This window comes from Petromyzon marinus, chromosome 29 (genome assembly GCF_048934315.1).
Source record: "Petromyzon marinus isolate PM22_M1 ecotype Great Lakes invasive population chromosome 29, UKy_Petmar_22M1.pri1.0, whole genome shotgun sequence".
In the NCBI taxonomy this organism is placed as follows: domain Eukaryota; kingdom Metazoa; phylum Chordata; class Hyperoartia; order Petromyzontiformes; family Petromyzontidae; genus Petromyzon; species Petromyzon marinus.
In genome coordinates, this window is record NC_133695.1 from 2,791,538 (window position 1) to 2,805,914 (window position 14,377).

Consider the following 14,377-nt stretch of genomic DNA (forward strand, 5'->3'; position numbering starts at 1 on the left):
CTCTCTCTCGCTCAAGACGTTCAAAAGGAAGAACACGCGGGGATGGGTGGGGGGGCAGCTTCACGCGCGAATGCATCGCAACGCACACAAACACACACGCACCTGTCATATTACACACGTCTTACGTCGATATATACGATTAGATCGATGTTTACAAGGCGCGTTGTTTACAACAAAGCGTTCGCTTGCGTGCCACGACTGGCGCGTGTAAAGCGCTCGCTCCTCGCCGTCTCCCATTAACGAATACAATCGTGCGCCTTTCTCCTTCTCTTCCCTGCCGCTGCCGTTTTGCTGCTTCATTAAAGGTGCGGGCAGAGAAGCCTCTGTTCTCATCAAACCCAGAGCTCGACAACTTGGTAAGACACACATTTAAACAAACAAACAAAAAATCCACCCACTTTCTGCCCGCACAATTTACCGACACGGTTTGTTTAGCCTCGATGCTATCTGCGCCTTAAATGCGCCCTAATGGACATTATCGATGATATCGCGTAATCCAAGATCAGAAGATCTGTTAGCGTTAAACGACAGACAAGCGCAACGCACGCGTGCGTCTGTCCGTGTCACCCTGGTTTCCTCGTAGAGTCTCGCCTTAAACCTCCCCCCCCCCCCTCCTCAATGTAAAGCGACTATCATAACAGAGCCCCGAACGATAGACAACAATCCACCGATAACACGTACGGACATAACCCCATCCCCCCACTTCCCCAGCCGCTCTTACGAAAATCTTCGTATTCAAACGATGAATGCGTTACCTGCAGAAGGCGACGCAGGCCTGCGCGACTTCGTGTAGTCGCTCCCGTAGAGAAGTAGAAAACGCGGCTGTTCGTGCGCCCCGTTTGGCCCCGCGGTGTTACCGAGAGGGGGAAGACGGCTCGCAAGAAAGCGACGAGACGTTACTCACGCCGCGTGAAGCTCGCGTGCGCCCAGACGTTTGAGGATTGATGATAATACGAAGCTGTGCGCTGCACACTGCTATGAGTTCACATTCTAGATGGGGGCTGTCTGATTCAAATGCATAAATACGTGAATATGTATGCTTCCGTTCGTCTATTCACATACAAAATAAAATGTTGTGGGTCAACGTATGCGCTTCCCAGCGTAACCTTAGCCAGTCGCGTTTGTTTAACCGCACAGACGGGTTTTGACTTTCACGGGCTCATCAGCGTTGTTCCAATCTTTTGTATGATATTAGGTAACCGACTTTTCATAACATGCGCTATTGATGTACGTATACATTCTTGAAAAAGCATATACTTTGTTTTAGTAACAATGCAATGGATTATCATTTTACGTTTAGTTACAATAATATCTTAAACCCTGTATGCATCGATATTAAAATAATTGCGCTGTGTTGAATTGCAACAGCGCTCCTTGAAATTGGTGTAATTGCGCTAAGGAGTGGGTGCTGCCTTTTCTTTCCGCAGATGATATTAGCCATTCAAGTATTAAGATTTCACCTCATGGAGCTCGAGAAGGTAAGGGGCAATTTCGTATTACTCATTTCACCCCCGTCTTCATGTTCGTTTAAATATGCGTGCGTGCAATATTAGGGTATGCACTAAGTGAGTTTACAATGCGTCGTGCTCACGTGCCGTTGATTATAACACGCTTTGCCTAGTGTGTTGCAATTAGCACAATGTTATTTATTCTGCTGGTAAGAATACCGCGATAGTCAAACGCCGATTCTAATCACGGGCGCCCGAATCAATACAATCACGTGTCGAGGCCAAGTGACGCATCATTGATACTGTTAAGTCCACACTTGCTTTGTTCAGTTTTTTTTTTCGCTGACAACCCATATTATGCCTTGCGCGTTAAGATAACGCGAAGTGGTCTTTTTTTTTGCTTCTTAAATTCGTCCGTTCATTTATTTACGTGCGCGCGTGGCCGCTACGTTGGCCATCGGAAGCCGTGCGAAGTTTCACGCATTGTAGCGGCCGCGGCGTCTGTATGCGGCCTCAGTATTGTTGGGAACTGCGAGACAGAGAGAGAGGGGGAGAGATTGCGAGGGACGCGACTCGGCGCCTTCACGCGCCGCACAGCAACAATGGCAACGATTCAGAGAAGATATCAAAAACACCCGATTACCCAAAGCCACTTTCGCTCAGCACCGTGGAGTTTTGAGATACCTTCCGCCGTAGCCACGTCTAATTAGTATCAGACTGAAAAGACGGGGGGAGGAGCTGGGGGGTAGGGGAGGATGGTTGACTTCAAGTCTAGCCGTCAGAGATTGATGGCATCTGCCAAGTGCCCGGTCAAGATCCACTCACATCTGGAGCATTACTCGGGAGCCCGGCGTTCAGTTGAAAACGGCGAGAGGCAATCGGCCCAGCTTCCTTGGGGGGGGGGGGGCGGAGGTGTTGGTGGGGGGTAATCGCCAGGTACATAGACACAGGCGACCCTGTACGACTCGATGTGTGTTGATATCCAGTGCACTGTATGTGTCACGTGTTGCACGGCTATGCTTGAGCAGTGGGTGCGCGCTCGCGCGCGCGCGTTATGTACGGAGACTCGCGCGCGCGCGCCCGTGGGTACGGCTAACGTCACGTGGGTGTGAGTACCTGCAAGTTCCGTACGTTGTCGACTGCTGTAGACCACGACTCCAATGTTTGAGTTGCTTGTTTTTTTTTGCCGTACGCTTGCCTCGCGCTAAACTCCACGCGTGAAATGGCGACACGCTGCGTCGTTTTCAACGTCGTAATAATTCCAGAAAGGACGGAAACTTTGCGCAAATTTCTAGGACAGGCTCTTGTGTTCCACACACACACACACACGTCGCAGACGATGAGCGAGCGAACATGCAAATTAAAGCCTGTGTCTGCCCCCCCCCCCCCCCCCTGCAATCGTGCGATGCTGCGATACATTTAACTATTGGTGTTGCTGTGACCTGCTATGGCATCGCTGCTGTGTTATTCATAATTACGCTAATCGTGGGACCTCGTGGCCGGGTCTGTGTGTGTGCGTTTTTGGCGTTGCCCCTGCGGGAACTTTGACACCAACAGGTACACGAACTGTGCGACAATTTTTGCCACCGGTACATCAGCTGCCTGAAGGGAAAGATGCCGATAGACCTGGTGATCGACGAGCGAGACGGCAACACTAAAGTGGATGACGAACTCTCCGGGTCATCTTCGGGCACTCTGGCCGACCAGGTGAGTGCGTTTTGTTAGCTCTTGTGACGGGTGTAGGGGGGGGTGGCGAGGGGCTGTACCGGCGTTGCGTTAATTGCGAGAATGTGCGCGTCTGTAACACAGCAACACACACCGCTACCTCACCTATCTCCCTCGTCAGCGCCCACCACACTCGCTCACCCACCCACCCACCCACCAAGCCGCCCACCCAACCAACCCAAATCCTTGTCACCCAACCACCATCATCACCGCCGCTGCCCCCTATGGCAGTCGTCATTTCTCCGCCCTATAAACACGACGCACCCGCATACACAAAGCGCGGAGCTGTTTGCGCACATGAAGCGCTGTGTAACGATACAGGTGTGTGCCGTGCACCTCGTGCTGAACGTCCCGATGCACACGGGGGCGGGTGATGGAGGGGGCGGGGTACGGGGAAATATAGGACCCCCTGTAGCGTCGTGGAATGATAGAGAAAGATGTGCGCAGACGTGCTGCAGCGGTGTCTGTCCCAGCACCGCTGAATAGATGATGAATTGTAATTATATGGATGTGTGTGCGCGGGCTTGAAATGCGCAATTGCTAAGCTGCGCTCAAACAAAACGCGGTAAAGCTGCATAGCTTGCTGTTTTAACCACACGCGCCTAAAGACGCCTCTTTATAATCTGCACGGGAGGAGAATTTCAGTCCCAGCAGTGCGCAACAAGCAAATTATATTATCATAAACGGGCCTATAAATTGCCCTGGCGTGGCTCCGTTAGGCGCATAGCAGCTTGGCTGAGCTTCGCGAAATTATTTTTTCTTTTCGTGAAGAATGGCGCACCGTGGTTTTTTTGTATGTGTGTCCGTATTTTACTCAACGCGCAGCGATCTGTTCATTAGCAATGTTTTGAATGCGTTTTAAGTTTTAACCGCCGACTTTTTGCAAGCTTTTATTTGCTGCGCGCTCGGAAACAATTGAGGACTGTACAGTATACATAGCCTTCAGACGACGCAGCATTGTAGATTTCGGCTAATGCATTGTTTCGTGAATTACGTTAAATATTGTGATGCCACGCCTTTGAGTTATACGACACAAAATACGCCAATTAAATGATGCTGTTTATTTTTACAGCGTGGAATTGTTATTATTTTAAATATATTTTAACAAAAAAAAACCCGTAGCGAATTCACACTCGAATCAGCTTCTATGTTGCATTGGGCAAGTTCTTTAAACAAAAAAAGTATGTTTATATATTTATTTTTATAAAGCCTCTGAGAATTATTTCAGCTCTTAGTTGGACTAGTGTAATATTAGCCAGTTGTTTGTGCTGATTGCGTTTGTACCATAACACAGAAAGAAAAAAAAAATGGTCTGTTTCCCATAATAATAAGTCTAAAAAGAATCACTGAGCTTTCATTAATACATAGCCAGAACTGTTTAAACATGCACCACGCAGTCTGTGTTGTTCAACGCGAATGGTTCACACGAGCGACGGGACTTGTTGTTCTTGTGCATTATTAACAAAGCTCCGAGCAAAGAAATGGCATCGCCTTAATTGATGGAGCTATGTTGACGAAAGTTGTTTTTGGTTTAGTGTGTTCCGTGATTGTACACAACAGCAATCTGGAGCCAAGCAGCATTACACCATTCTACTACGGTACACAAGCGGGCACACGTGAGCGCCAGTGAGTCAGCTGATTCGTTCCCCGAATGTAGTCGAGTCAGTGCTTACGGCTAGAAAAGTTCGAACATTATACCACGTTTGAATGTGGCATTCCCCCCCTCCCCTCGCCTCCGACTGACCACATGACTGCCAGGGAATTGATTGGTTTCACTCATCGGGCATGGTCAGAGTCCAAGCGTCGCGTTAGACGCTTACGATACCCCCCCCCCCCTCTTTTAATCGGCGAACCGAGTAATTCGCCGCGTCCTCGTGGGAGTGTGACGCTAACGCAGTTAGAAAGCGGGCAGATGCTCGCTTGCTGGGGCACTTTATGGATGGAGCGGTGATTTCGTAAAATTGTCGACGGTGCGATCGACACGCGCGGCTGTTCGCTTGAAGCGCAGCACGTGCGCGTAATTGGTACTGATTAACTTGGCGAGACTTGATTGTCGACTTTATTGTCTAATTGGGCGGGGGGGGGGCGATAGATGTGTTTCAAGCCGCGTTGCGTGAATTTGTGCGTGCGCAAATGAGTGAGTGCGCGATTGAATGAATGAGTGCGTGAATAAGTTGGTGAATTAGTTGAATTCTTGAATGGGTGTAGCGTGCGATTGAGTCAAACCGTGAGCGATGAATGAATGAATGTGTGAGTGATTAATAAATGCGTGAATGAGTAAAATGATGCGTGAATGAGTGCGCGCGCGAATGAGTGAATTCGCGCGCGCGAATGATGCGAAAGAATGCGCGAATGAGTCCGCGCCTGCGCGAGTGACTGAGTTCGCACGCCAACGAGTCACGTGAATGAATTTGCGCGGTGATGAGTGAAAGAATGCGTGAATAAGTGCGAGAGCGAATGAGTGAATGAACGGGTGGGTGAGTAAGTGAGTGAGAGAGAACGCTCGAGTAAATCGCTTGCATGCGCATCTAAGCGCTATCGGGAAGCCACCGAGAGTCGAAAGCAATTTTTTTTCGTCTCGACGGAAGGCGATTGAGTCCACGTCGCAGCCGGATCCAAACGTCTCTTGTCAATAATCATTTACGACAACAAAGGCAAAGATTTTCTTCCCCCCCCCCCCCATCCGCACCGTGAGTCCCGAACTCCTGGCCAGCGTCCTCGGGGCATCGTGGATACGGATCAAGGCGAGAGCCGTGAAATATCCTTTTGGAACCAAAGGGGTCGACAAACCAACATAAAAAGTAGAGGGCATTTTTTTCGGAATTCGGTACAAACCACCTCCCCCGCCCCCCCCCCCCCCATTCGATATTTCAATACGATACGGCTTTGCTCCTTAATACATAACTGACACGAAGCATCAGCAGCAGGCCTTAAAGAGCCGCAGGTAGTCGAGCACTTCTTTGGAGAATCGGAACATTGAACGACTTGCCGCTGTCACGCGACGCTATGAATAGGCACCGTGGTCGCGTGTGACGTACAAGGCATACGAGATGGTTAGCATGACTGCCTTCATGAGCGTGCTACACGCATACAGCTGTTTGAATAACCTCGTAGACCAACCTTAAGTTTTGAATGCAAGGTATCCGGTGATGGCGTGGACTTTTGTTGATATTTATTAAAGTTAATATCCTTTATTGAGCAAATGGATAGCTTATTGTCTACTGTAGGTTCGATAATTTTCGAGTAACAGTGAATTTCCTTCGTCTGTATCTAAGATGTCCTCTTTGGTACATGTAGAGCAGATAGACATATACGGAGTGCGGTGTGTATGATTAAATGTACCTGATCCGCTGTGGAACAAATGGTCGTTGGAGAGACAAAGGCGGCCGGAAGTGCTGCTGCCGGCAGCGCTCACTCTCCTGTGCAGCGTTCTCCCCTTAATAGGTGCTCTCTAACACTGCTGGCTCCAATGCACTATATGGGGGGGGGGTCTTTGTGTGTGTGTTTGTGTGACTTCATATGGGAATTTATATACGGCATTAAGTTATAATAATGCGTCGTAGTCAACGTCGTCATCATCATCGCGCCAGTGACGGATACGCAATAAATCGTCGAGTTTATTCTCGCTTTGGTCGATGAGCGATTGGGAGGCAAATACAATCGCCATCACAGCATTGTCTTTGACCTTTGATGGGAGCAATTCTCTCGACGAGTATTTGTATGAGGTTTTGTTGTTTGTTGTTGCAAGGTACGTGCGGAGCTGCAGTTGTATTCTGTAGCGCAAGCAGCAACGGCATGCGAGCTGCGCTATGAGCGCGGTCACATAAGTTGGCCTCCCCGTTACGGTCAACAATCTGCGGTCGAGTGATGGCTGTGAAGCGGCACTGGCCCATCCGTCCACTCGACTTCACCAGTACGAACTGAACCAGCGTGGTGAAGTATGGCCAAACAAACCCCCCCGTGTCCGACGCAGCGTTGGAAGACCCTCACGCAGCAATGGATTTAGAAACGGCGATGGTGTGTCATCCCCACTATTGTACCCCCTGCATCACTGCCCGCTGTTGCTTGTTATACTGAATCTGCTGCACTATTTGAAATCGCAGCGCTCTGAAGCCGTCTCGTACACAGTCGAGTAAATGTTTGATTACATTGTGGACCCATTGGCTTAGCCCCCACCGCTAATTCTTATAGACAAGTCGCAGCCTTTGCCCGCATCCACCGCGCGTGATAGCTAGAGCACATTGTCCACACAACGCAACACTTTTCTCACTCGATATTTTCAGGAGCACCGCCCAGGAAGGCCCTCGCTCGGGAGTTAGTTTGGTGATCGTCGGCGTAAGGCACTACCACTAGAGTACAAGCTACACACACACACACATCCGTAGTAATACTACATGTATTGTACGTTCTATTCATATGACCTTCCGGGCGGGTTTGATGCGTGCACAAAAACAACATGAATATAGAATAAGGCGATATGGATTTGGCGCGCCACAATTAATTTTGTGGAAGAGCGTTACCGGCTTGCCCGGGCTGAAAGGAATCACTGCCGGTAGACCGTAGGCCACTCTGGTTTGTTGTTTATAAAGCAGCCGAGGCTTTTTGTGTTGTTCTTAAGGTCTTCCCCCCCCCCCCGCTATTCAAATTGCTGTGCGCAGCTGTTCGCTTGTATCGGCTGACAAGGGGAGTCCCGCAGAAGATTTCGTCGAATACCATCGCTAGTTTACTGCGTCGAATGCGTCGTTGGCTCCCGTGGTATAGCGGGCACTGTCCATCGATGGTCATGCAAATAGTCTTTGTCGATCCACTGCTGGATGAAGGCCTTCCGGTGGGCGTTGTTGAGCGAGCTCAGAAGGAGAGAGCATCAAATAAACACGGTAACCACTCTAAACGCTAAATAATTCGATGTTATAATTAAAACAATTATTATTGTTGTTTGCAGTCCTTTGTCAGCCTACTGCCGGATGAAGGCTTCTTCCACGCGTTGTCCGTCGCAGTGGTTATTTGACCATACTTCACCACGTTTTGGTGGAAGGAGATGGGCACCCAGGAACCGGTTCAGATATCACTCACCACCGATTGTGCGTCCGTGGCCGGGAATCGAACTCGGGTCGCGGCGGTTCCTCGGACAGAGCGCTAACCACTTGCGCCACCACTCTCCACCGAGTGGTGCCTTGGCTTCTCCTGCTCACGTTTCACCGCTCCCTGCTGCCTAAACATGCAAGACTTAGCAACGACCGAATTCATCCATCAGTTAATTGGCTAAGGACCGAAAATGATGATTAATGACTTTTCGACAAAGACATACACGCGCGTAGGCTCACCTCAAGTTGTTTTTTGCGCACAATTTAACATCGTACAGGCAATGGCCGTTTCGGGTATTCACTATGGGTAGTTTAATGAGGCGAGCTGCTTGTAATTGAAATAATAATCGTACTATTTCACCTAGGAAAGCCTCGTTTAGGAAAAAAAATCAATGAATGAGTGTTTAGTTTCATGTGGGAGGATACCGGAGTAGCCGGAGAAGCCCCACACACACACACGCGCGCGCGCGAGGAAATATCACTGGGAGCTCCTTGCGCACGGATGACATTCAGCTCTCAGGGATAGACCTCCAATCCGTTGAGTCCATCCAGAGAAAATCCATTACCGTAGGGCCATCTCCAAGATCCCTCGCATCCCACATCCACAACCCCAGCCCCATACGAGTGTCTCATCCGAGTCGAGTGCTAGCCAGGCCGAAAATCCCGCTTAGCTTCGGAGATCCCCACGGGATAGGGTGCAGTTCGGGCGAACTTGTCGTTCATGATAAAGGTTTTTGTTGGGTTGGATCGCGTAAATATATAAATGTGTCGTTAAACCCGCCACCACCCGACACAGCCAACTAGTAAGGGTTGTCACGTTAACAGAACGTGCCAGTTCGTCACTAGTACAGCACGCCGGTGTGTTGGAGCCTACGTTTTCAACTCACGAAGTGCGCCATCAACTGCGCCACTGCTGAAAACACCGCACACTGTACTCATGGTAGACGCTCAGTAATGAACACAAACGCACGCTGTGACGCTGGCGATGCAGACTCACGTGCAGTGAAATTATTGTTGGGTGCGATTGCGTTTTAGCCAAATAATGCAAAAGTTTTGTCATTTTACAAGCCCATATGGATATTTATATGGTTATTCATATGGTTATTTATATGGATATTTATATGGACATTTCATATGGATATTTATATGGTTATTCCATATGGATATTTTTACGGTAACGGAATTACAACGATAATTTAAGTTTTACTGCACAACGTTCTTCGTTGTATCGCATCAACCCAGCGTGTGAGAACACGTATATATTTATGTATGTATGTTGAACTTCTTTTGCACCGTACGTAGCCAACCGTGCTAATCGGAGGTGCGGCGGAAGGACAGCAAACTAAACACAATAAGCAGTTCGAAAGAAATGAGTTTTCGATCGAGATTTTAAAGTGCTTCATTTCCAGTGGCTTCCTAATATCGGAAAGGAAGAGCGTTCCAGACGGCCGCAGAAGCAGCAGCTGAAAGTGCACGATGCGGTGACCGTCTTTGTTCTATTGCTATCGCTAAAAGCCACAGCGAGGATGACTGCAGTTCGCGTGATTGTTTATGCTTCTTGACGAGATCAGCGAGCGTTCAAACCCTCAACAATGCTTATTTTTTAATTTCATGAGTTACTCTCAATGTTCTATTTGCCTGCAACTGTACATCTGTTACCGCATAATTGAGCACAAACCTGCACTAACCAGCGTGGTGAAGTATGGTCAAATAACCCCCCAACCACGACCCACATGGCGTGGGTGGAGGGAGGCCATCATCCAAGGAGTGGAATGACACAAAGGGCTGCTAAGAATTGGCAATGGTGAACCTATGCGATTTTTTTTTGTGTCTGATGTATTTTATTCTTAGCAACAAAAAATAAAATAAAAAAACTCGCAGAAATATGTAGCAGGCGAGAGTTGTGTGCAATGGTCCCGCTCTGGAATGTTTTACTCCTCCACGACGGGTTTGGAGGGTCAGAAAGCTGCTGCTGCTTCTGCTGCTGCTGCTATACCCAGGCAGATTCTCTGTGTGGCTGGCAACAGTGACGGATTAAGCTAGTGCGGGGCCTGTAGCACATGTTATAGAGGGGCCCAAAATAAAAAAAAGAACACAAATATTAAAACTCACACATTTTTTTTACTTGATAGTGAGGTAATTGTATTTTTTCATTTGCTATACAGCCAGATAATACGACAAATCGCTAACCTTAAACACCCAGTCGTTCATAAAAGTTGAAGGCGGTATAGTACTATAGTAATAGAGCAAGTGCAGAATCAGTGAACCGGAATTGATAGCTTGAAAGAGTTTAGCGCGGGGCCCTTGAAAGTGCGAGGCCCGTAGCTACTACACATGTCAATACTTATGCGACTAGGATAATCCGGCCCTGGTTGGCGATGTACTGAGGTCTTAACAGTCCGCATGTAGGACAATTGCCGGGTTATTTTCATCGTCGTCTTGATCGTCGGCAGTTGTCGTGGTCAGTCCGCCGCTGGATGAATGAACCGCCTACCCCGAGTCGCCACCGCCACCTCTCACGATAGCGTGATGTAACAACGCACCTAAGCGCCTGTGCACGAACTGATTCCATGGCTCCGTCTCCTCGGCGGCCGAACACTCTCTTGCACGCGTTCCATTCCTTGTCCGGGTTGTATTACCGCATGCCGCCTGCACGGAGGCTATACACCGCCGTGCACAATTCTATCACTGTGTCGGAGCAGCTCTTCGTGTTTTCCGTTTAAGGTTTTCCGAAAAGCTCAGATGTTGAAATCGTCTTTGACCTCCAGTGGGCTTTCCGGTTGGACCTCGTGATGTTTCGGCACACGCGATGTCCGACGTTTCGTTCCATGTGCCGGATAGCACACGGGACAACTGCGAAAACCTATGTGGTAGTATTGTTAGAGTTCTTATTCCAACAGTTATCGTTTTTTTCTTTTGCAACTGTACAATAATCTCCCTGATAAAGACCTCTGCCATGCCGTGTCAGACGTGCGGGTTGTTTGACCATACTTCACCACGCTGGTTAGAATGGGCTGGTGAACGGTTTAGTGGGGAAAAGGGTGCAAGACCCATTCAGTTATCGTTGCCACTGATGACAGCCGTGGTCAGGAAGCCACCTAAAGAAATTGGGTTCACAAGGCAGTTGCGCTAACTACTGCGCCACCGCTCCCGTGGGTTTTTCGCTGGGTGACGTATATAAATGGCATATATTGAAGTGTGGTATGATTTAAAACAATTCACGTATAATAATGATATAGATGACAATAATATAAAACTCGTTTAATGATGCATGCAGATTAACTTGACGTTCAATATCATTAAGAGGTGTCTTCGATATTGGTTACCGTTCCACAAACATTCTGTGTAAGGCAACACTGCATTCAATATGTGACCGATTCACATTTGCTGTACACATTCACCGCACTTGTACGGTCATATACACGTTATAGGAAGCATAGTTTGGTGATTTTTTTTCTCTTGCTGCAGAAAAAAAGTTCTTAGTTTGCGATGCGTTTTGGAGTTACTCGCATAGCGTTGCAACCGCGACGGGCCGTGGTAGTGATGTTTGGTGAGGATGACGTGGGCTTGAGAGTTGAACAGGGTGCTGGGTAATTCTACATTTTGGCTAGAAATTAAAGTGGCCTAAACTGCCGTCCTATAAAGGACTTGTCTGTCCTGCTGAACTACAGATGGCAGAACCAGCACTTAAGATATTTCGATTTCAAGTTGTTCTTTTTTTTTAATAGCATGTTTCTCTCTAGAACTAGGCGTTACTCAATGCGCTCGCTTAAATGCACACCGCCGGAAAACATGTTTGCTTTTGAAATTGTTTTGTGTGGTCCTCATGGTTTTTTTTGTTGTTGCACGTTCTCTAGATGTCACGTAATGTACGCGCGTAATGCACACGAGACAATTACATGTGGCTGTTGCCTTCATTGTGCAAAACATGTCCGATCTCTCGGGCTCTTACCTCGCCTCAACGTAATTCCCCAATGATTCGTAATTATTGTTTTTTGTTGGGTTGCGACAAACCCACTTGTAAAAAATATATCCACCTCTATGTTTCTACACGAACAACTACGAAACGTCTAGAATTCGAAGGCATAGACAATTAAGTACGTGCGTTTGATGGGCCACGATGGTCTGCTCGTTGCATTGGATCTCTCAGAGTGAGCATTTTCCTTTTGGCAAGAAAGAAAGAGGCAGTAACAGAGCTTGCATTAAAGGCAGTTGATGAAAGTGTCATGTTTTACTCTCGATTCCCGGCTGTGACCAGTGTAATATATACATTCAAATAAATTGTGTAAACTACATTACTCAGAAACAGCATGTAAGTTGTAGCACTAACGATCCCCGCTGTTTTAGGGCACAGCCGGTTACATGCACGCTGTAACTTTATAAATCTCGAGCCATATGCAATTACATCAACACCCCCCTTTCGGAGACTGACGTTGGTTTCATTTATTTTAACGGGCAGTCCTATAAAAACGTGCCGATAGCTTTTTGTTATTGTTGTTGCTTTACCGGCGCGTGCGTCTCTGTGCGTGCATTAAAGTATATATACATTTATAAATGTAATGTTGTAAAGTGCCGGAACCGAAAAAGCGTTTCGCCGGCGCTGCAAACGTTTTGTGTTCACCAGTCAAAGTGTGAACAATTTCGGGACTGAAATTCTGCACATTTTCGAGGTGCACTCTCCCAGAGGGTGGTAGGTGACACGGCAACGGCTTATTTAAAAAAAAAAGAGGAATTTTATTGTTATTCAGTTGGAATGGCAAAAATCTGAGCCTTCGCTGAAGAATTTCGGCTTTGTGTTTCAGTTGGAAAGAGGAGCATACTTTACATATTTTTCTTCTCTACAGCTGATGCCTCTTTGAGCAGCTTCTCAAGAAGCCAAATAAGTCCCGAGGCATTTTATTTAAGCTGTCCAACTAAGGTTGAAAGAATGTACACATTTCTTCAGTCCGTCTGCCGTGTCCATCTGTCGCCCTCTACACAGCGGAATGATGTAGCTCTCGCAGCGAAGATCCAGGGCGAGCGAAACTTTAGCGCAAAGTTGCTTTCTTGTGGGAGACCTGCCCCCGAGAAATTCGGACAAATTGATCTTTAAATGCCCGTACCCTACCCGGCATAGCCACTATCTGGGCTTCGTATCGTCCACGGCCTAAGGGAGCGCACGCGCGTTGAGAGGCGGTACAGAAACCATGTTTGCGTGTGCGTGCATGACTTTTCTTCATTGTTAAAGAATACTCTTCGATTTCATCGTGTGGCTATTCACGTAAAGCCAATTTATTTGTTGTATTGTGCGGCCGTTTATCTGGTTGAATTAGGTACCTGAATACAATCCTTTGTGATAATAATAATAAGAATGATAAATGGGCCATTGATGAATTGCTTTATAGCATTGTGCCGTGTAATTTAGAATGTAACATTTTTAGTTCGATTTTTTTGTTTATTAAATATTCATCCTCGAAGCACAAAGAGTTCTAAAATGAGCCAAAAAGGCGATCAGTAATAATAAGAATAAAGCTGTAAAATGAAACAACGCCCTCACCGTGCCGGCCTTCACAGGAGCTCCGCTGACAGCACTTGCTGCTCTCCCCCCCCACCCCCACCCCCACCCCCGCAGTCGACACGACTCTGTGGTGGATCTCCGTCTTCGCCCATGAGCTTAAATGAGTGTCAAAAGCAACGCACGATGCAGGTAGAACCGCATTGTGTTGATGCGTTGTGGTTTTTTAGTGTGTTTAGTCGTTCTTTCTGCGCCACCATCGATTGGCACGGTTGGCTACGTACGGTGCGGAAGACGTTCAACATACACACACACACTCCCCCCCCCCCCCCACGGTGCCAGGGACCCCATGGTCTCAAGACGGCTGCGTCGCTTATCTCAATCTCAATTCATTTGCGGAATGATGTTGCGAAGGATTTTTTTTTTTTGTTGCTGAGCGTGCCCCGGCCAAGTCTCACTGCAGCCTTGCCCGGTCCAAATGTATTTTTAATATTTCACTTGAGGCTAAATCGGTCTGCCGAAGTTGACCCACCTAAACTTTGCACTCAAGCACCGTTCAATAATTTAGCGACGCCTGTGCACCCAGTTTCCCCGTTCTCCCTTCTCGCTCTGCGCAGCTTTCCGAG

At 47.8% G+C, this 14,377-nt stretch overlaps 1 pseudogene; it reads left to right on the forward strand.

Moving 5' to 3' along the window:
• Positions 1 to 14,377, forward strand: part of LOC116947347 (homeobox protein Meis1-like) — a 146,484-nt pseudogene that overhangs the window by 6,087 nt on the left and 126,020 nt on the right.